We start from the raw sequence: 21,246 nt of genomic DNA, 5'->3' as shown, positions 1-21,246 counted from the left end.
ACCGAGAGCTGGTCCTCAAGATCATATCTCAACATCCACTCATCCAGAGAGATCCCAGAGTGTCAGCACGGGCGTCCATGACTTGGATGGCACTCAGGAGGGCTTTCTTGTTGTCACGGAGGTCTCGGCCAACGTTTGCGCCCATATGGCCCATATCTTCCACCGGGGGTTCCGGTGACCCTTCCGGTACTCCGGTTTGTACCCGATACACTCCGGAACCCTTCCGGTGTCCGAATACCACCTTCCAATTTATCAATATTTACCTCTCGACCATTTCGAGACTCCTCGTCATGTCCGTGATCTTATCCGGGACTCCGAACAAACTTCGGTCACCAAAACACATAACTCATAATACAAATCGTCATCGAACATTAAGCGTGCGGACCCTACGGGTTCAAGAACTATGTAGACATGATCGAGACACATCTCCGATCAATAACCACTAGCGGAACCAGGGGCGGAGCCAGGATTTGAATATGAGGGGGGTGAAACACTATTTGACGGACAAGATGGTATATCACCGTATGTTAAGTCTCAATGACAACGTCCATGATAAAGCATAAAATTATTGTTTTAATTATAAAAAAATTATAATTCTCAATAAACTGTTGAAACTTGAAGTTGAAGCAATTGGTTCAAAAAAGTATTTACCCCATCAGTTGTTGTTGTCTTTTTTTGCGGGGGGAGTTGTTGTTGTATTTCACTTAATCTCTAACTACTATAAAAAAGACACATGATTACTAAAATAATTTACTATTTTATATGTACAACTGTTAATTAAGTTAAGTATTTTAAGGTTGTAATTTATAAAAATCATATTACTACTGTTTCAAAATGATTGGAGTTTAGGTTTATCCTAAGTCAAACTTCTTCAAATTTGTAGAAAAATATACCAATATCTGGAACAATAAATTAGTTTTATTAGAATCTTTAAAAAATATTCATGCTATGTATATTTTATTTGTTGATATCATATTTTTTGTAAATTTGTACAATTTTAACTTACTTGGCAAAGGTAAAACTATAACTATTTTAGAACGGTGGGATGTATTGTAGTATGTAGTGTACCTGCATCTGTTCTGCTCACCGCATCTACCCGTATTTGATCTGCCTACGTCTCGCCCTCGCCGCACATTGACAACAAACTGTAGATCAATGGACGATGTTGTTATTGCGGCGAGTAGCGGCCAGCAACAATGTCGAACGACCTAGCCCCAGGACACGCTGATGGCAACTGGCAAGCGGCGGCAACGGCGGCCGACGCCCTAGCAGATGTGCAGGGTTTTTTAGGGGTAAAAGCCTTTTATTACTCGAAGTTCACAGAAAGTGGGATACAAATTTGATCATGTGGTTGGCCAAGCCACACATGACGCCCTGGAAGTAAAGACAAGGCGTATTTAGCTAATTTGTGGGCTTCAACATTAGCCTCACGTCTTTCAAAAGTAAACTTACTAGTAGGAGATACTCTATGTCTAATCTCTCTTATGACAGCACCATAAAAACCTTGACATCCTTTGGCTAGCTCTTCAACCACCTGCTTACAGTCGGATGCCATGATGTAGTTATGTTGGTTGAGATCTTCAGCTAGTGCCACTGCTCCGCGGCACGCCATTGCTTCCAACGTTGGTGCGTCCCAAACTCCAGCGATGACGAAAGTAGAACTGCCCAAAAATGGCCCCTGATTATCTCTGCATATGGCCACGGCTGAGCCTCCCCTCTGCATCCGCGTGCCCGCGTCTACATGAATCTTGACATAGTTTGCCGGGGGCGCCCTCGGGCGCGCTGCCACTGTATTCCTTGCCAACTCCACCTGCACTTGCCTCTTGGGTTTTCTGAGAACATCAAGGTCTTTCATATACCTAGTTATAAACGCCGAAATTGCATGTGGAGTCTGGAATATTCCCTCATGAATAGCTTTCCTCCTCGATGTCCATATAGCCCACAGTGTCACTGCCACCAAAGTGAACTGATTGTGCGAGAGGGATCCCATCAGGTTGAAGAGCCAACTCTTGGCTCGGTTCTCATTTGTGGCAATGATAGTGCTGCCCACTTCATCATCCACGAGCGCCCAAGTGCATCTTGATACGGCGCAATTGAGGAGGCTGTGGCGCCAAGAGTCTGGAGCTCCACATAATCCGCAAGTGTTTGTCATAGACATTTTCCGGTGTGCCCTCACATCTTCTATCGGTAACGACCGCTTCAAAAGTCTCCACAGAAACATACGAACCTTGGATGGCACCTCCGTCTTCCAAAGGGACTTCCAAGAACTGGAATCTGCATGAGAAGTTGAAGACCCCGGTGCCCCTTCCAACCAGGCTTCTCGTCGTTGCATCGTTGAAACCAGCATATTGTATGCTGAACGCACGGTGAACTGGCCAGAGCGCTCATGCGCCCAGCTCCAAAAATCCTGCATGGGTGTCGTGGGCAAAGGTATTGTGAGGATTAACTTGGCGTCAAAAGCTAGGAAAGTGGCATTGATCTTTGGCCTATCCCATGCTGCACTTGTATGATCTATCAACTCTGAAACTGTAGTTGGTGGTGCAGTAGTTAGACAACCATAAGGTCTCATCATCTCCGGGCGAGGGAGCCAGTTTTCGGACCATATGTCCGTGCTTTCTCTGTTCCCAATGCGCTTAATTAGAACCAACTTTAATATATCACGTCCCTCCACTAGGGCTCTCCAAATCTGACTTGGATGACTCCCAAGCGGTGCTTCAAGGATGCTGGAATCAGGGAAGTAGATACTCTTCAAAATACTTGCGCTGAGGGAATTAGGATCCTGTAGCATACGCCAAACCTGACGGGCCAGCATAGCTAGATTAAACAGCTCAAAATCTTTGAATCCCAGGCCTCCCATGCTCTTTGGTTGAGTCATCGCCTTCCAAGAGACCTAGTGTGGTTTGCGTTGACCGTTCTTGCTTCCCCACCAAAACTTCCTAATCAACTTGTTGAGATGCTCACATAAACCCCTTGGCAATTTGAAGCACGACATAGAAAAGACTGGGATTGCTTGAGCCACCACTTTGACCAACACTTCCTTGCCCGCAGAGGACATCGTCCTCTCAACCCAGCCTTGGATCTTATTCCACAATCTGTCCTTCAAATACTTGAACGCGCCATTCTTGGAGGCTCCAACATTCGTTGGCAGACCTAGGTATTTCTCATTCAGAGTTTCATTGCGGACGTTCAAGGTGTTTTTTTATCTCAATACGGACCGCCTTAGGTACACCTTTACTGAAGAATATAGAGGACTTGTCAAAATTTATTCGCTGACCTGTAGCAGTACAATATATATCCAGCACTTGGTTCACCTTGGTAGCTCCCACACCGTTTGCCTTGAAGAACAGTAGGTTGTCATCAGCGAACAAGAGGTGGTTAACTAGTGGCGTCATAGGGGCCACTTGTATCCCACCCAAATTGGATGACTCTCTTTGTGATTTTAACAGGCACGACAGGCCCTCTGCTGCTAACAAGAACAAGTATGGAGATATCGGGTCCCCTTGTCGAATACCACGTGAGGGGCAAAACTGCTCAAGCTTTTTTACCATTGAACAAGACAGAAAATCTCACTGAAGATACTATATTCATAACAATATCCACCCACCTTGGAGTGAATCCCAGTTTCAGCATTACAGCCCGGAGATAGTCCCATTCAACTCTATCATAAGCCTTCATCATGTCTAACTTGAGAGCACATGACTGATGTTTTTTGGCCTTATTCCTCTTCATGAAGTGCAGGCACTCATAGGCTGTTATGATATTATCTGTAATTAATCTGCCAGGTACAAAGGCTGACTGCTCTGGTGAGATAATATCTGGAAGTATCTGTTTGAGACGGTTGTATATTACCTTAGACGCAATCTTGTAGAGAACATTGCAAAGACTGATTGGCCTGAACTGCTTGAGTAACGTTGGGTTTTTTACCTTGGGAATGAGCACCAAGATTGTGTCATTGATACAAGCTGCTGACTCGGTACCGTCAACTATTTTGAGTATCACTTTCGTGACCTCTTCTCCACAAACCTCCCAATGACGCTGAAAAAAGTGAGCCGGGTATCCATCCGGGCCAGGAGCTTTAATTGGGAACATTGAAATAAGGCACACTTGACCTCCTCATGGGTATATGGCGCATTCAGGATAACATTCATTTCGGATGTTACCTTAGTTGGGACATGCCGCAGAACTTCATCCATGTTAGGCACCCCTTCCGACGTGTACAAGTCTTTGTAGTACGCCGTTGTCAGCTCCTCCATCCCGGCTGGATCCTCAAAAACTTGTCCCTGCTCGTCTTGCAATGATTTGATTTGATTTTTGCGCCGTCTCCTGCTTGCCCGCAAATGGAAGAAATAAGTGTTTTGTCCCCATGAACTAACCATTCCACTCGCGCTCTTTGTCGCCATAGCATTTCCTCCTGGTGAAAGAGCTCCACCAACACATCAGTGATTTTCGTCTCCTCCCTGGTGGGGCCGGGTCTACCTGGGATGGCGCGCAGGAGCTGTAGCTGTACCTTTAGCTATGATATCTGCTGCCAGACCGAGCCAAAGCTTTGCCGATCCCAAGCCGCCAAGTCACCCGCCAGATCTCCCAGCTTTTCATGCAATGATTGCACATTCCCTCCATCTGCCCGCAACAGTGGTGAAGAGAGATTCCTCTCGCTCCCACATAGTTTCATATTTAAAAGTCCTGGGCCCCGCCCTGCATGCATGCAAGTTACATAGCGTGAGGAGAATTGGGCTATGATCGGAGCCGGCTGCCGTCTTGTGATGCAAGGTAGAGTCTGGCAGCGCTAGCAACCATTCTGGGTTAGCCAGGCATCTGTCGAGCCGTACTCTAGTGTAGGTACCTCCAGCAACCTTTTTTTTTCAAAAGTCCAATTTGTGCCTGTATATCCTATGTCAGACAATCCACAAGTGTCCACTGCTTCACGAAAGCCATCAATCTGAGCTTGGCTACGGCTTCCCACGCCATCATGTTTGCTAAGGTTCAGAACCTCATTAAAGTCACCAATGACCGCCCATGGCCTGTTTTGCGTCTCGGCTATGTTTTTGAGGGTATTCCATGTGTTTTGCCTGTTAGGTACCTGGGCCTCCCCATAGACAAAGGAGATTCTGACCTGTATATCAACCATATTGTCAACCAGAGCATCAATATGATACCTCGAATAACCGACAATTTCCACTTTTATTTCATCATTCCAAAAGATACAAAGACCACCGCTGCGTCCAGAGCTGATCACTGCAAAGCTTTTATTAAAACCTAAACCTTCCGCTAACTATTCTACCCTCGAACCTTCTAATTGTGTTTCAAGAATACAGAGGATTGAGGGGGCAAACTGCCTCGCAAGAGTGCGAAGCTCCCGAACTGTTGCGGCTTTGCCAATTCCGCGACAGTTCCAGCACAGGAGACTCATTGCGCTGGGCGAGCCCCTCCCTGGGGGTTCGCCATACACGCATCAGTAGTCTTGCTAGATGTTGCACTCTTCGCCATGTTTGTTTCAGCAGTGGAAGGACTCGGTTTGTTTCTCTTTGTCTCCTGCTTGGGTGTCGGGCTCGAAGGGATCGAACGTGGCAGCATTAGCATGTTTTTGTTTGCCAGGATGGATTGTTGTGGTTGTGCTGGTTTGTCCACCAGGGCAGTTCTCTTCCTGTTTCTGTCAAGATCTTCCATCGTCACATCACCAGCCATATGTTCAGGATCAACAACAGGTTGGCTATCAAAAGCACCACGACCAGCTGCAACTCTCCCTCCACCACGCCCTGTCCGACCGCGACCACGACCGCCTCTAGGGCTCTCATTCTCACCAGGGCCTCTGCTAGGGCCCTGAAACCAACCTGCTTTTATGTCCTTGAAGAATAGAGCTTTTGGAGGGTGAACCCCATCGCCACACTCCTTGTATAGATGCCCCAAATAACCACAAACAGCACACCAATCCGGCAACCTCTCATACTTGATTCTGAAGATCACACGTTCCACCACATCCTTTTTCTTGACAACCAGCGAGACCACATTTTTTAGAGGCTTTGTAACATTTATTTGCACCTGAACCCTGGCAAAATTACCTTCAACATCTATTCAGCACAAACAGGTACGTCGGCAGATATCAATCGATCCATCTGATCGATTAGACACTGGCCCATGTCAAAATAACAGCCAGCCACAAGCACAGTACATGGGTTATTGGGTCATATGGGCTTCTCTACTTCGGTGATGTTTCAGTAAATTATCAACATATGGGCTGGGCTAATTATGCAATTAGTTGCGGCCATTAGGCATATACATCACACCTACATGTCTGCTCAAAAAAAAGTACACCTACACGAATCGTTGAGGGGGCGAGCGATTGGCAGGGGTCCGACCCCTGCTCGCCCCTCCCTGTCTCCGCCCCTGAGCGGAACCTGGATGCTGATATTGGCTCCTACATATTCTACGAAGATCTTTATCGGTCAAATCGCACAACAACATACGTTGTTTCCTTTGTCATCGGTATGTTACTTGCCTGAGATTCGATCGTCGGTATCTTCATACCTAGTTCAATCTCGTTACCAGCAAGTCTCTTTACTCGTTCCGTAATGCTTCATCCCGCAACTAACTCATTAGTCACATTGCTTGCAAGGCTTATAGTGATGAACATTACCGAGAGGGCCTAGAGATATCTCTCCATTACACAGAGTGACAAATCCTAATCTCGATCTATGCCAACCCAACAAACACCTTCGGAGACACCTGTAGAGCATCTTTATAATCACCCAGTTACGTTGTGACGTTTGATAGCACATAAGGTGTTCCTCCGGTATTCAGGAGTTGCATAATCTCACAGTCAGAGGAACATGTATAAGTCATGAAGAAAGCAATAGCAATAAAACTTATCGATCATTATGGTAACCTAACGGATGGGTCTTATCCATCACATTATTCTCTAATGATGTGATCCCGTTTATCAAATGACAACACATGTCTATGGTCAGGAAACATAACCATCTTTGATTAACGAGCTAGTCAAGTAGAGGCATACTAGGGACACTTTGTTTTGTCCATGTATTCACACATGTACTAAGTTTCCGGTTAATACAATTCTAGCATGAATAATAAACATTTATCATGATATAAGGAAATATAAATAACAACTTTATTATTGCATCCAGGGCATATTTCCTTCAGGTGTAGGCGGCGGTGGGGCCTTCCCTCCTTCCTGGTGGCCCGACGCAGCGCGGGGATGTGGCGGCTCGCCTAGAACGCGGCGCTTCTGCGGGCGCCGGCGGTGTGGGCGACTGCTGGGTCTGCGGCGGCTGCATGTGCATGTCTGCTGCGCTAGTGGTGGGTCATGGCCTTCCTTGATCTGGCCTCCGGCAGCGGCAGAGGGTGCGGGCTGAGTGTGGCGAGGCTGGTAGCCTCTACCTCCCACCTACGGTAGTGGTGGTCGGTAGAGGTGGCTTTGCGGGTGGCTGGTGGTGCGTGCGCAGCGAATCTGGCCAGATCTGCCGGATTTTGTGCGGGTCTCGGTGTGCGGCGTGGTGGCCAGAGGCCTAGGGTGCTGCTGCGGGTCGCATTGTGCCCCTTGCCATGGTCCGGTTCGGCAGTCGCGCGGTGGTGGCGCTCGCCGGCTAGGCGGCTGCACTGCGGCTCGGGTGGCGGTGGTTGGCGTTCAGCGGCGGGGTGCGGGTCGTGGTGCTCCTCTCTTCTCTTAGGCCCAGGCTGGTGGCGATGGCCAGGACTTGGGGCTCATGCTCGGGCGAACCAGCTTGGGGTCCGGGGCGGGTCGGAGCTCCAGATCCGGGTAGGCGATGGTGGGCGTGGTCCGGGTGGTGCCCACGAGCAGTGGGAGTCCTCTCCTTGCGGTTACGATGGTCGATGGTGGTGGCCGGGATAATGCTCCTCTGTCCAGCAGATCGGAGCCAAAGGCCACGGGCATGGCGTCATGGGAGTCAGCTCGGCGACGGTCATCGGTAGCCACGGGGTCATGTCTCCCGCGCTCCACCGGGACTAGGTGGGGACGCAGGCGTGGGTGCCTTCGACGCTAGAGGCACCGACCTAGACTCCGTGGCTAATGCCAGGCTAGGAGTGAAAGGAGACACCTTTCACTCTTCCTTCCATGGTGGGTGCTTCATGATGTGGATGGGGCGGTGTCTGCGACATGGATGCCGGGGTGGCGGCCCCGGATGGCGGTCCGCATGGTTGGCTCTCCAGCGGGCTTCATGGCGGTAGTGGTGGCTTTCCTCTTGGTCGTGTGGGCGGTAAGAGGTGTAGCGGCGGGTAGCTTGGGTGCGCTCTCTGTCTTTGGCAGTGGGGACACCCCGATTTAGACCTGGGGATCAGACCTGATCGCGTGTGTCCTAAAGACCTCATGGTGACACGGTGGAGCTGCCGAGCGAAAGCTCCGCACTTTGTTGCCGACGAGGGCGACGCCCGCGGGCGCCACTCTCTTCTTGAAGACGTCGTCGTGGTGCTCCTCTTCGTGTCAGGGTCCCGGGTGAAAACCCTTGTCCATGGGTGGACTTGGTAGCGGCGTCGCTTCACGTCGTTTTCCCTCCTGAGGGTGTTGTCGTCGAGCTTAGGTGTTTAGGGCGTTGCGTGGCGTTGTACCCTGATCTTCATGTGCTCTCTTTAGGTAGCGTAGTCGTGTGCGTCTTGCGTGGACCGGTGATCCTAGGATCGGCGTTTGAGGGCTACCCCATCACCTTGCATGTCGTGTACTGTGTTCGGTTGTTGCTTTATTTATAAAGCGGGGCGAAAGCTTGTTTCGAGACATATGGATCTCCAAGACACCAGGCCCTCTGTTCGTCTCATGGTGACCACATATGTACTCATTCTAATTTTCTTTTTGCGAACAAATAAAGGGTTTCATTCCTCGATAATAGTGTTATAGTTGGCTAATATAAAATTAGAAATACTGTTCGGGACATGGCGCAACCAACAGGCGGTGCTACCTTCAAAACAACCAATATTAGCTAGACTATGAGCAACACTATTTTGATGACGCTCGAGCTTATGCGGAATGAACCCACGCGGTTCCAGGAGTTTCTTGATTTCCATCATAAGGTGTCCATAAGCAGACCTTTGGAGTGAATCATCCGTCAATGATGCAACCACAATAGAGCTAACAGGCTGAACCACAATAGGAAGGTTTCATCGTTGTAAACTGAGTGAAAGTCCTTCCAAGACAGCACTGATTTCAGATTCTAGGGCATCTTTGCAATGGAATAGATAATAACGATAAGCTGAAAAGATGACTACTCCCTCTGAATCTCTTAATATCAGACCTGAGCCAGCCAAACCGGTTTCTTTAACATAAGAACCATCTACTGATAGAGCCACCCAGCCCGTAGGAGGTTCAGGCCAAAGTTTCTTTCCTTCCCACACATGAACCGATCTGCGAGGCCTCTCTCCCACGGTCATTTTTCCTTTGATGATCTCCTCAATACCATAATTCTGTGCTTGACTATAGGACCTTAGGTAGCTAGTCAGAAAAATTCTGGAGATATTAGGCGGTGGAGACAGCCACTCTTTACCCGCGTCCAGAATTTGCTCCTTTGCTGGCAATGGCTAGACCTGGCACATCTCTTCCCAGAGCTCATGTGACTTAGGACAGATGACCAATGCGTGGTAGGAGCTGTCCTCAGTCGCTGCACACATCCGGCATGAGGCCGAGACTGGTATGTGATGTCTCGTCATGCAAAGGGACGCATTTTTACTAGGAACTCTTGCTTGCCAAACCAGATTCCAGCATGGCCGATCACCTTCAGGTCTGCTGCTGCATGCGCCACCACCATGCTTCTGTATTTTTTTTTTTGGAAAAGGACCATGCTTCTGTATATGTTCTTGCATTGCTAAGTGGTACACCGATTTAACGCTGAACTTGCCAAACTTTCCAGGGAACCAGGATAGAAAATCCTCATCCTGACTTGGCGAGGTTCGGATCCCTCTAATGATCTGTATATCCACCGGTATAAAAAATTTATGCAGTAAGTCAATATCCCAATTCCCATTCTGCTAGATGAAATCAGACACTTTGTTTAAACAGCACATCCCCTTCTGAGAAATAGGCCTCAAAGATGGGCCTCTCGGAATCCAGGGTTCTCTCCATGTTTTAATTTGTTCCCCATTGCCAACACGCCAAATCATGCCCCTTTTTACTAACTCCGGTCCATGTTCAATACCGCGCTAGACAGCCGACGCGTTTGCAGTAAACACTGTATCCACCAGTTTACTCATTGTAATTTGTTTGTTTAATAATGAACATGTGGTAATTCCTCTATAAAAAAACCAGTGGCTACGATGCTAAACATGACGATTGGCTGCCAGACGACTTCATCACACCATCAGATCTGATGGTCAAAGGACAGCCATTCTTCATGTTCGCGGAGTCTCGACCAAGAAACCAAAAGGGAGGCACTGCATCTTCACTATGGAACCTGCGACTAGGTGTCATGGAGACTTCGTCGTGTCGTCCCAGCGATAACGAGCGGACAAGATTACATCCGTGAGTTATAGTTGTTAGGTCCATTATGTATAATTAGGGGGCATGTTTGTCCCGTGGTATTTCTGACCACACGCCGTTATTTGTGGACTCTGGTAAGTCCACCCACCTGAGGAACAAAAACGCGTTCTCCTTTGAGCTGGCTTGGTTTGAACGAGAAGGCTTCCTTGATCTCGTGGCCAGAGAGTGGGCTAAGGATTCAGGAGGGAAGACTGCGCTTCAGCGCTCGCAGAATAAGATTAGGCATTTGAGGAGTTTCCTGCGTGGGTGGGCTAAGCACCTTAGCGGGATTTATAAGGTCGAAAAGGAAAGGCTCATTTCCCTTATTCAGTCCCTAGATGTAAAAGCAGAAACCACGATGCTGCCGGCCGCGGAGCTTCATGCCAAGCTTGATGCGGAATTGCGGCTGAAAGAACTTCTTAGAGAAGAGGAGTTGAAGTGGGCGTTGCGGGCCAAGGTCCGGCGAGTAGTCCAGGGGGATGCGAACACTCAATTCTTTCACATGATCGCTAATGGTAAACATAGAAAGAAGAGAATATTTCAGCTCGAGCAAGATGAAGGTACAATTATAGGACATGAAAACCTAAAATTGTACATTACAGAGTATTACAAGCAGTTGTTTGGCCCTCCAGAAGAGAACTGTGTGTCTCTGGATGAGTCAAGGATTGAGGATGTTCCTCAACTCATAGCGGTGAAGAATGATATTCTTGCGGCTCCTTTCTCTGAGAAAGAGGTGTTTGAGGCCATTTCGCATATGAAAAATAACAAGGCGCCGGGCCCCGATGAATTTTCAGCGGAGTTTTATAAAAAGTGCTGGCATATCATTAAAGAGAATTTGTTGCCTTTGTTCAATGTTCTTTTCTCTGGACAGCTTCAACTTTTCAGCTTAATTTTGGAACGATAACCCTTCTTCCTAAGAAAACAGAGGGTGTGAGAATTGAGCAATTCAGGTCCATCTGTCTTCTTAATGTTAGTTTCAAAATTTTCACCAAGGTCGGGAAAAATAGACTCATACAGATGGCACATGCTGTCGTGCAGCCCACCCAAACTGCTTTCATGCCGGACATGAACATCCTTAAAGGGGTTGTGGTCCTTCATGAAACGCTCCATGAAATCCACACAAAAAAGCTGGATGGGGTTGTTTTCAAAGTGGATTTTGAGAAAGTGTACGACAAAGTCAAATGGCCCTTCCTTCAACAGGCCTTACGCATGAAGGGTTTTGATGAAGCTTGGCAACGCCAGGTAGAATCCTTTACGCAAAAAGGGAGTGTTGGAATTAAAGTGAATGACGATATAGGTCATTATTTCCAGACACACAAAGGCCTGAGGCAAGGTGATCCAATGTCCCCTATTTTGTTCAACATTGTGGTTGACATGTTGGCAATTCTCATAGGTAGGGCAAAGGAGGCCGGTCAGGTGGGTGGCTTGGTGCCTAACCTAGTTGATGGGGGTGTGTCCATTCTACAGTACGTTGATGATACAATCATCTTTATGGAACATGACTTGGCAAAAGCGAGGAATATGAAGCTGGTGTTATGCTTATTCGAACAATTGACCGGATTAAAGATTAACTTTCATAAAAGCGAGTTGTTCTGCTTTGGTAGAGCCAAGGAGGAACAAAAGGCCTATAAGCAATTGTTTGGATGTGAATTAGGGGCTTTACCTTTTTCTCACCTAGGTATACCTATTCACCATCGTAAGCTAACAAACAGAGAGTGGAAATGCATCGAAGATCGGTTCGAGAAGAAACTTAGTTGCTGGAAGGGCAAACTCATGTCTTATGGAGGCCGGTTGATTCTTATTAATTCAGTGCTCACGAGTATGCCGATGTTCCTACTATCTTTTTTTGAGGTTCCAGTTGGGGTTAGGAAAAGGCTGGACTTCTACCGATCAATTTTTTTTGGCAGAATGATGAACTAAAGAGAAAGTATAGACTCGCCAAGTGGGATATTATTTGTAGACCAAAGGACCAAGGGGGTTTGGGTATCGAGAATCTTGAGGTCAAGAACAGATGCCTGCTCAGTAAGTGGTTGTATAAGCTATCAGTTGAAACTGACGCAACTTGGGCGCAGATTCTTCGTAACAAGTATCTGCAGTCCAAGACTTTGTCACATGTGACAGTGAGACCAACTGATTCGCCGTTTTGGAAGGGGCTTATGAGAGTTAAGGCGGCCTTCTTTAATAGAACAAAGTTTATAGTCGGTGATGGCAACGATACCCGTTTCTGGGAGGATACTTGGCTTGGTGATACACCATTGGCGCTCTGGTACCCGACCCTGTATCGTATTGTTCAGCGACGTGATGCGCTAGTTGCAACGATTATGTAGTCCATTCCCCTTAATATCCAGTTTCGGAGGGTGCTTGTTGGTGATAGATGGGAAGCATGCCTTCATCTCGTGAGTAGACTGATGGAAGTTCAACTAGCTCATCAGCCCGATCAGTTGTGTTAGAAACTTACTAGGTCTGGATAATTTATTGTTAAGTCGATGTACATCAATGTTATTAACTCGAGTGTCATTCCTAGTTCCAAACATGTTTGGAAAGTAAAAGTTCATTTGAAAATTAAAGTGTTTATGTGGTTTGTCCATAAACAAGTCATTTTAACAAAGGACAACTTGGTTAAGCGCAATTGGACAGGATCTACTAGGTGTAGTTTCTGTGATCAGGACGAGACCATTAAGCATCTCTTCTTTGAGTGCCCGTTGGCGAGAATTTTGTGGCACACCGTGCAAATTGCCTTTAATATTACTCCTCCGAGCTCGGACGGTTCGTTATTTGGAACGTGGCTGGATGGGATAGAGTGCGATACAGCTAGACACATTCGTGTAGGAGTTTGTGCGTTGTTATGGGCAATTTGGAATTGCAGAAATGATTTGGCTTTTAACAGAACAACTACTATTCATTTTTTGCAGGTTGTATTCCGTACTACGGCATTGATACGTATGTGGTCCTTACTCACTCCGACGGAGGCCAGGGAGCGTTTGGATACTGGATCTGTTCGGTGGGAGATGGTAGCACGGGATATCTTCAACCAGTTTGGATGGCGGTCATGTAATAGGATAGGCGATTAGTTTTCCTATCTTTATTATGCCAGCCGGTTGTGGCTTCATGGCCTTTTATTGTTTTGGCGTTGAGGCTCTATATGAGCTCGCCTTTATTTTGTTTCACGACTTTAAGACCTTGTTGAACCTATTTTATTTATAAAATGTGGCCGTATGCATCGTTTTGATGCAGAGGTCAGGGAATCCCCCCTTTTCGAAAAAAATGTTTGTTATTTAGGTTTAACTCAGAGTCCTTTTGTAAACCGTTGTGTACCATTGTTTCAATATTAACATAGATTTAGGTCCTACTAGACCCCTCCCTTGTTCAAAAAAGAGTACTCCCTCTATCCATATATATAGGGTCAAATTCATTTTTCGTGGCTAACTTTAATCAAATGATAGACTAAAAATATATGACATGCAAGTTACACAAAGTATACCGTCAAATCCGTACGTGAAAGGAGGTTCCAATGATATGATTTTCACTATTAATCTTATCAATAGTCAAAGGTAGTCTAAGAAAACACATTAGACTCTACATAGATGGAAGGAGGGAGTAGCAATTAAAGTGGTATAGTGCATTATAATACTGGTCTATGATACTATCCACTGTGAAATGTCTGAATATCATCCATCTAGACCTTGTAAAGTTGATAATGCACTATAGTCAAAAGAGCATGTATTTAAGATTGAAATTAGAGTGAATTCCACTTTTTACCCCATATTTATACATTTGTGACACTAATTACCCCTTCGAGTAAAAATTCGTCTAGAATACCCCTTTTGAAATCTTTGGACCCTTGTTTTTTGATGCGTGTCCATCAGGTAAGGTGTGAGGTGACGCCCTGTATTCAAAAACATGTGGACGGCCACAAGGAGTGGAACAGATAGACAAGAGAAGCTTGGACAAGATCGCCAATGATGCCCTCCGATCCTTACAGTTTTTTTTACAAATCAATGACACAACATGCCGATCCTATCGACCATAAACAGACAAAATGTAAAACTGGGGTAAAACCGTGTTAAAAGTCTCCAAAATCTGACATTTCGATAAAAGTTCCGCTAAATAGGGTAATATGTGTCACAAATGTACAACTACAAGGTAAAAAATGGAATTCACTCTTGAAATTATTGTCTAGCAACCTGCACTAATCGAGACATCATAGTTATTCCAATGTGCGAACAAGAGAAAGGAAGTAGTGGATTGGTTGAAGGTGTTGGTTCTCGATTCTCTCAATACAGGGACTCCATGCTCCATGGAATTCAAAGTACCGAAATGCCAACAGAAATAGCACCGTTTGAGTTACATTGATTCAGCTATGGCCTGGAGAGGGGTGGCCAATGCTAGCACAATCCCAAACTTCTCCCCCATGTCCACCCCATTTTCCTCCACTTCTCTTGGAAGCCTCCACTCAAACCGGTACAGCAGTGTCGCAAGCATTAGATGCACCATGCGCACAGCCAGCGGCATCCCTGGGCAGATCCGTCGGCCAGAACCAAACGGAAGGAGTTCAAAGTCTCGGCCTCGGTAATCCATGTCTTTCCCCAAGAACCTCTCCGGTATGAACCTCTCTGGTTCGGACCACAACTCGCTGTCTCGGCCAATCGCCCAGACGTTCACCATCACGCGCGCGCCCTTGGGCACCGTGTAACCTCTTAGCTCCGTGGTCGCTTCGGCTTGGCGGGGTATAAGGAATGGAGCGGGAGGGTGCAAGCGGAACATCTCTTTCACAACGGCCTGGATGTACTCGAGCTGGCCAATGTCCGATTCCTCGATTTCTGATTTGGAGCTAATCACCTGCGCAAGTTCTTCACGAGCTTTCGCCATGGCTGATGGGTTTTGTAGCAACTCAGCCATTGCCCACTCGAAGGTTGTTGCACTTGTATCGCTTCCAGCTATAAACAAATCCTGCTTGACAAAAACAAGGGGATTAATCGAGTCTAAAAAATAGTAATGTGTTATATTCTTTCTTTTTCATGTGGGATGCGATATATTTCCTGGCGCTATACTTTTCTGTTAGCTAGAGGAATGATAACCAAGGGCCAAATTAACAAACGCCAAAGCAAAATGGAGAATAGAATCAAAACATGAATATTCAAGCATGCACGTGTTTGAGCACGCTGCGTATAAAAGATGGGATCATCTATTTGTAGCTTTCTTGATTTTTTCCTTGATGCAGTCACATCACATGCCTAAACTTTTGATTCAACATTCACAATTTCTCATCCAATCATCACATGTCACTTAAGAAGAGATCATCTATCGTGCAAATTGGCTATTTATACTTTCTTAATGGCAGTCACATCACATGTCTGAATTCTTAAATCAACGCTCACAATCCTCATCTAGTCATTCCATGTTACTTGGTGTATAAACTATGAACTAAAGTTAAATTACACAAACATCACACAACCTCATATAATGAAACTTTATCTTAAGTGCGTGTAATTTCAGGGAAAGTTCTTGGTCCGCACTGAGAATTAGCCAGAGCGAGGAACCTTTTTTTTTTCTGGAATCAGAGCGAGGAACCTTCAATCTATAAGTTTGCCCCATTAAAAAATCCCAGCCACCTTCTAAGTCTTTAGACGACCCCTCATATAACCATGAATCCATGATCACATCAAAGTTACACTGTATGTAAAGTTCTAAACTATAAATCCAGAATTGCATTAGCATTTGACTGTAATTGCAAACTTCAAACAGTGCAACTTTAGGCATGACAGTGTCAATGTTAAGTGGCTTATTAGTCCACCGAGAATTATTGAAAGCGAAAGAAGATACCGCAAGTAATGCGCGCAGCATTTCCCGATCGAGTCCCCGGCCATTTTCCAGGCCGCGGTAGTCCAGCAACACGTCCAGGAAGTCATCCTTGGGCGGCTCGCCGGCGGTGCGCTCCCGCATGCGCCTCTCGATCTGCTCGTCGAATATGGCATGCAGCCGCTTGAGCACCGCGGTGAGGCGCTTCCTCAGACGTTGCGGGTCGAGCGGCGCGACCGCTGGGAAGAAGTCCGACAAGTTGGGCAGCCCGGCGACTTCCGTGAAGCTTGCGATCACGGCCCTGAACTGCCCCGTCCCTTGTCTGTCGTCGAGGTCGGCGATGTCGGCTGAGAATATGGTGCAGGAGAGCAGGTTGAGCGCGGTGGTGAACACGACGCGGCTGACGTCCACGGCGGCGCCCTCTCGCGAAGCCGAGCGACGTGGCTCACGAGCTGCTGCACCTTCTCGCGGCGGATGGACTGGTGCGCGTCGAGGCGGTGCGGCGCGAAGAGCTCCCCCGAGCACAGCTTGCGGAGAGCGCGCCAGTGGGGGCTGCTCGGCGGGAGCCAGCCCATGGAGAGGCTGTCGTAGGCCCACGCGCGGGCGGCGTCGGACACGGAGCGCGCGGAGAAGGCGGCGTCGTGGCGCTGGAGGACGTCGCGGGCGGTGTCCGCCGAGGAGGCGATGACGGTGGTGAGGGCGCCGAGGCGGAGCGTCATGAGCGGGCCAATATTGTGTATATTATAAGTATTGCTTAATGTAAGCAAACATCTTATACTGCTACCAGAACTTGGAGGCATTGTAAAGATTAGATGAACATAGTGTTTAGAAATTACCAAAATAACTTAGAAGTCATCTGAGCAACAACCAAAATGTTCCCGTGGATAGCTAAAAAATTATTATGGAGACAAGAAATTCCTCTAGTACCTATTTAGTTTGTTAGATAACTGAGACTTTCCGCTTGGCATCCAATGGCAATATAGAGACATGCCAGAAATAGTGCAGCAACGCTACAATATTCTGGAGTTGTAGAACAAACAATAATTTAGTTACCAGTCCCTCTTCACTGTATAATTGCATTGAGCACTCAGAGTTACCAGAAGAAGAATCAGACTGGTGGAAACTTTGATGAAACCTGGGAGATCAATAAACTAACAGTGTGAGCATCATGACCAAATAATCAAATTCAAGATTGACAAACAGAGAACACAAACCAAGAATCAATATCTCCTACCATGAATGCGGTAGTTGCTCTCTAGCCAGTCACGAGTGCAAGCTGGGAGAGGAGAGAACTCAAGGTCCAAGAATAGGAATTTCTGTCCATTGATGGTTGCCGCATCCCTAGAGGGAGCAGGCTGGTCTTGTAGCTTCATTTCATCGTCATTGTCTTGGAGACCCCACAGAGGCACCGCCCGACGGACTTTCACTCTTGTGGCAGCCGACAACATTATGCCTCTAGTTGGCTGTAGCGCAATTACGGAATTACCTCACAACTTCCAATTTTTGCAACATAAGAAATGAGAAATGAAGATACGAAAATTTATTAAATTTATAAGTATGCCATTTTACTTCAAATGGATATTTTAATAGATAATACCAAAAACCATATACATACACACATACGCCCAAGAATTAGAAAGATTCAGAACAGGGTCAAGAAACACATTCATGAAGTTGAATAAAATAGTTCAGCATAAATCCATCGTCAAACCAGTCGTAGAAAGCACACCACGAGTACGCAACGAGGACCAAGCTAAGACATCCACTGAACCGACAGAAATATAGGACCAATAGAACTAATGGCAGAGTGTAATACATATGCTAATCAAAACTAACTATTACATGACTCGATCCATGCATGAACTTCTAACCAACAAGATTCTCGAGGAAGCTTCCCTGATTGCTAATTTCCTGGTACCCGCTCCGCCTTGCTGTGGATGTCACCCTAGTCATCGACCGTTGCTCACTGCAGAAAAAGGTTGGAGCGATGGTTGAGAGATAATCGCTAGCACGACAACAAAATATCAATCCCTAGCTCCTTCCAGGACATTCGAGAGGCTGACAAGTAGAAAGAGAAAAGGAGTGTCGACCTGCCCTATCCTAGTGCCGGCGTCCAGTTGCCGATCCGCATCATCTTGGCCATCGCCGCCCAGCATCGCCAACTCGTCCTTATGAATGAGGTGAGATCTCCATTCTTTGATAAATTTGGGTTGCAAATTTCATTAGCACATGACAAATCATAGTAGCGTCAATGCCCGTTTTCTTATTTGGTTTTGCATGTTCACGTTGTCCCTGCCCATATGTTCAGAAAGGTCATTAACATTACCAAATCTTGGATATAGAGGGGTGGGGTGCTGCAGAGATTAACCTGCACGTTGGCTTCCAGTCTTCCACGCGCAGTCGGTTGGCGTCCTCCCCTGTGTCGTTCACCTCACCTCCTCGAGGTTTCTCTTGTGGTCGCATTCGGCCTCGAGAACCTATGAGGGCGCCTCTTCCAGCGATGGGGCGGCAGCGGCAGGCTCGGATAGTCCTCCCCTGTGTCGTTCACCTCACCTCCTCGAGGTTTCTCTTGTGGTCGCCTTCGGCCTCGACAACCTATGAGGGCGCCTCTTCCAGCGATAGGGCGGCAGCGACAGGCTCGGATACATCGTCTTCCTGCACGGCAGTGACACACATGCTCAGCCTCTCCTCTTCTCCTTTGATTTGACCATCTCTGAGACCAAACCGAGTAAGCTATTCGTAGAAAACAGGGGATGCACAGAAGGAGGAGAGGTACACAGACTTGTTACCTGTGGATGATGGAGGAAGTGACTCCGGCCGCCGCCGCCGCCATCCCCATGATCCTTCTTTCGTGCGAGATTTGGAGATCTAGAAGGGCAGCGATCTCAGCGGATACACTTCGCGTGTGCTTGGCAATCCGTTTGGCCCGCCGTTGCCATCGCTAGCACTCTCTCTCTCTCTCTCCCTCTCTCTCTCTCTTGGTGACGACGTCAGTGGCGACGCATCTGAGGGATCCGGGGGTGGAGTCGAGGTGCGTGCGGGAAGGTGAGGGAAGTGGCTTCCTGGGTGGGGCTACGAATACACGGAGCAGAATCATTTTTTCAGGGGGCGGAGCAGAATCACATTCATTCGTTCTTCATCCAATGTTCGAGAATATCAGTGAACCAGATGCTTTGGATTCGGCCACGGGAACAGCTGCCCCAGGACAGATCGAACCGGCCCAGTAAAAGCTCACGCGAGAGAAAAAGTGCCATCGACGGTCAGGGATGGCTGAGAGGCGCAATCCAACGGCCTAAATTTGTGGGTGCGTGAGAGGGCCTGGAAAGGGTGCGGTTATACTGTCCTTAATAAAACAGTGTAGTGTCAAAAACATTCTTTTTTTTCTTGCGGGATAAATTTCCGATCTATTCATCTTCAATCATGGTAGTAACACTAAAAGTAATAAAAATTACATCCAAATTTGTAGACCACCTAGCGACGACTACAAGCACTGAAAGTGAGCCGAAGACGCGCCGCTGTCATCGGCCCTCCCTCGCCGGAGCCGGGCAAACCTTGTTGTAGTTGAGAGTCGGGAAGTCATCGTGCTAAAGCCCCGTAGAACCAACGCATCAGAACAGCAACCGCCGCCGAGAAGAGTGTAGACAAGAAGGATCCAACATGAAGACACACGAACAAAGATGAACAAAGAACATATCTGAGCAAATAAATCAGAGACAGATCCATCAGAGACACACCTCCACACGCCCACCGACGATGCTAGACGCATCACCGAAACGAGGACTAGACAGGAAGACCTTTATTCCATCTTCAGGGAGTCGCCGCCGTCTCACCTTCCTGACTAGGACACAAACCCTAACAAATTTCGAAAAAAGATCTAAAAACGGAGCCCTCCCACCGGCAAGGACAGGGATCCACTCCGTCCCATGGCCCTAAGGCCACGGTAGACGGGGCGGACCGACGCCGGCGCCGGCGGGAGGCAGAGAAACCCTAGTTTTTTTGATAGGCGGCCCGTACCGCCGTGTCAAAAGCATTCTTATATTATGAGCTGGAGGTAGTAGTATGTATTTTTATTCATCGAGGAAAAATGAGAAGGAAACATGGTGCATACGGGAGTATAATTTTGTTTACAAATTAGCTATTTGTTTGTGAGTTGCAACGGGACATAAATATTTTATAAGTACCTAATTTACCTGACACTTTATTACTAATATTATGTGATTATGTATCAAAAATGAGCATTAGCTTCGCTGTGACAATTTCCAAGAACAAACGATGAAAAAATGCCGGGAAAACGGAAGTCTTCAAATGGCTTTTAAGTAGGAGGGACAATACGAGTGACTAGATCAAACTAATCCTAAATTAACAGAGGATTCAAGGGATGATGATTGCTTTGTCGTTATCTTTGGAGCAACCGGACATTGCTATGCGCTAGCAGACATCGACTCCGTTGTATTTACAAGGAAGCTTCTTCTGCTGATTGGTTTTGCTTTGTCTTTTTCTTTTCACGTGGTAGTACGTGTTTCATTTATATATAATAAATGTTAAATTATAAGCCACGTATATACTGATGTGACAAAATTAAGCAACAGGACACTATCCTTTGCATAAAGGGACATCAACTAAGAAGGAAAACAATGGGGGCGAAAAATCCCTTGAGCTTGACGCTAACGCCCATCACCTTCCTCGGGCACCACCGCAACAACCATCGAAGAAAACTGTGCCGAATCACCTCTTTGCCCGAGTTTGACACGGCTCCATCGCTGATGTGTAGCTTCTCAGACCTTCAAAGTGGCTTACAAAAGGTGAAGCCATTGCCATTTAAAGAATCTGGCCGGGGCAGCACCCCGGACACACCATCGAACTCCAAACCTGGTGCCCCATTCGACTAAAATGTCGGAAGAGAAAACCACACTTGCATGCCGCAAACCACGAACCCAACGCACGATCTAACGTCTTCCAGATTCCATTGACGC

General features: G+C 47.1%; 1 long non-coding RNA gene and 1 pseudogene across 1 annotated transcript; both read right to left on the bottom strand.

Moving 5' to 3' along the window:
* Nucleotides 1-14,657: 14,657 nt before the first annotated feature.
* Nucleotides 14,658-16,964, bottom strand: LOC123065954 (cytochrome P450 76C2-like; annotated as a pseudogene).
* A 976-nt stretch (nucleotides 16,965-17,940) lies between these two features.
* On the bottom strand, nucleotides 17,941-18,794 carry LOC123065953 (uncharacterized). Its single transcript, XR_006431189.1, has 3 exons — nucleotides 18,642-18,794; nucleotides 18,364-18,565; nucleotides 17,941-18,239 (listed from the first exon to the last, which is right to left on the bottom strand). It is a non-coding gene; the product is annotated as an uncharacterized lncRNA (long non-coding RNA).
* Nucleotides 18,795-21,246: the final 2,452 nt, after the last annotated feature.

Source organism: Triticum aestivum, chromosome 3B (assembly GCF_018294505.1).
Source record: "Triticum aestivum cultivar Chinese Spring chromosome 3B, IWGSC CS RefSeq v2.1, whole genome shotgun sequence".
Taxonomy (NCBI): domain Eukaryota; kingdom Viridiplantae; phylum Streptophyta; class Magnoliopsida; order Poales; family Poaceae; genus Triticum; species Triticum aestivum.
Note: the sequence above shows the minus strand (reverse complement) of the source record. Positions and strands in the feature narration are given on the sequence as shown.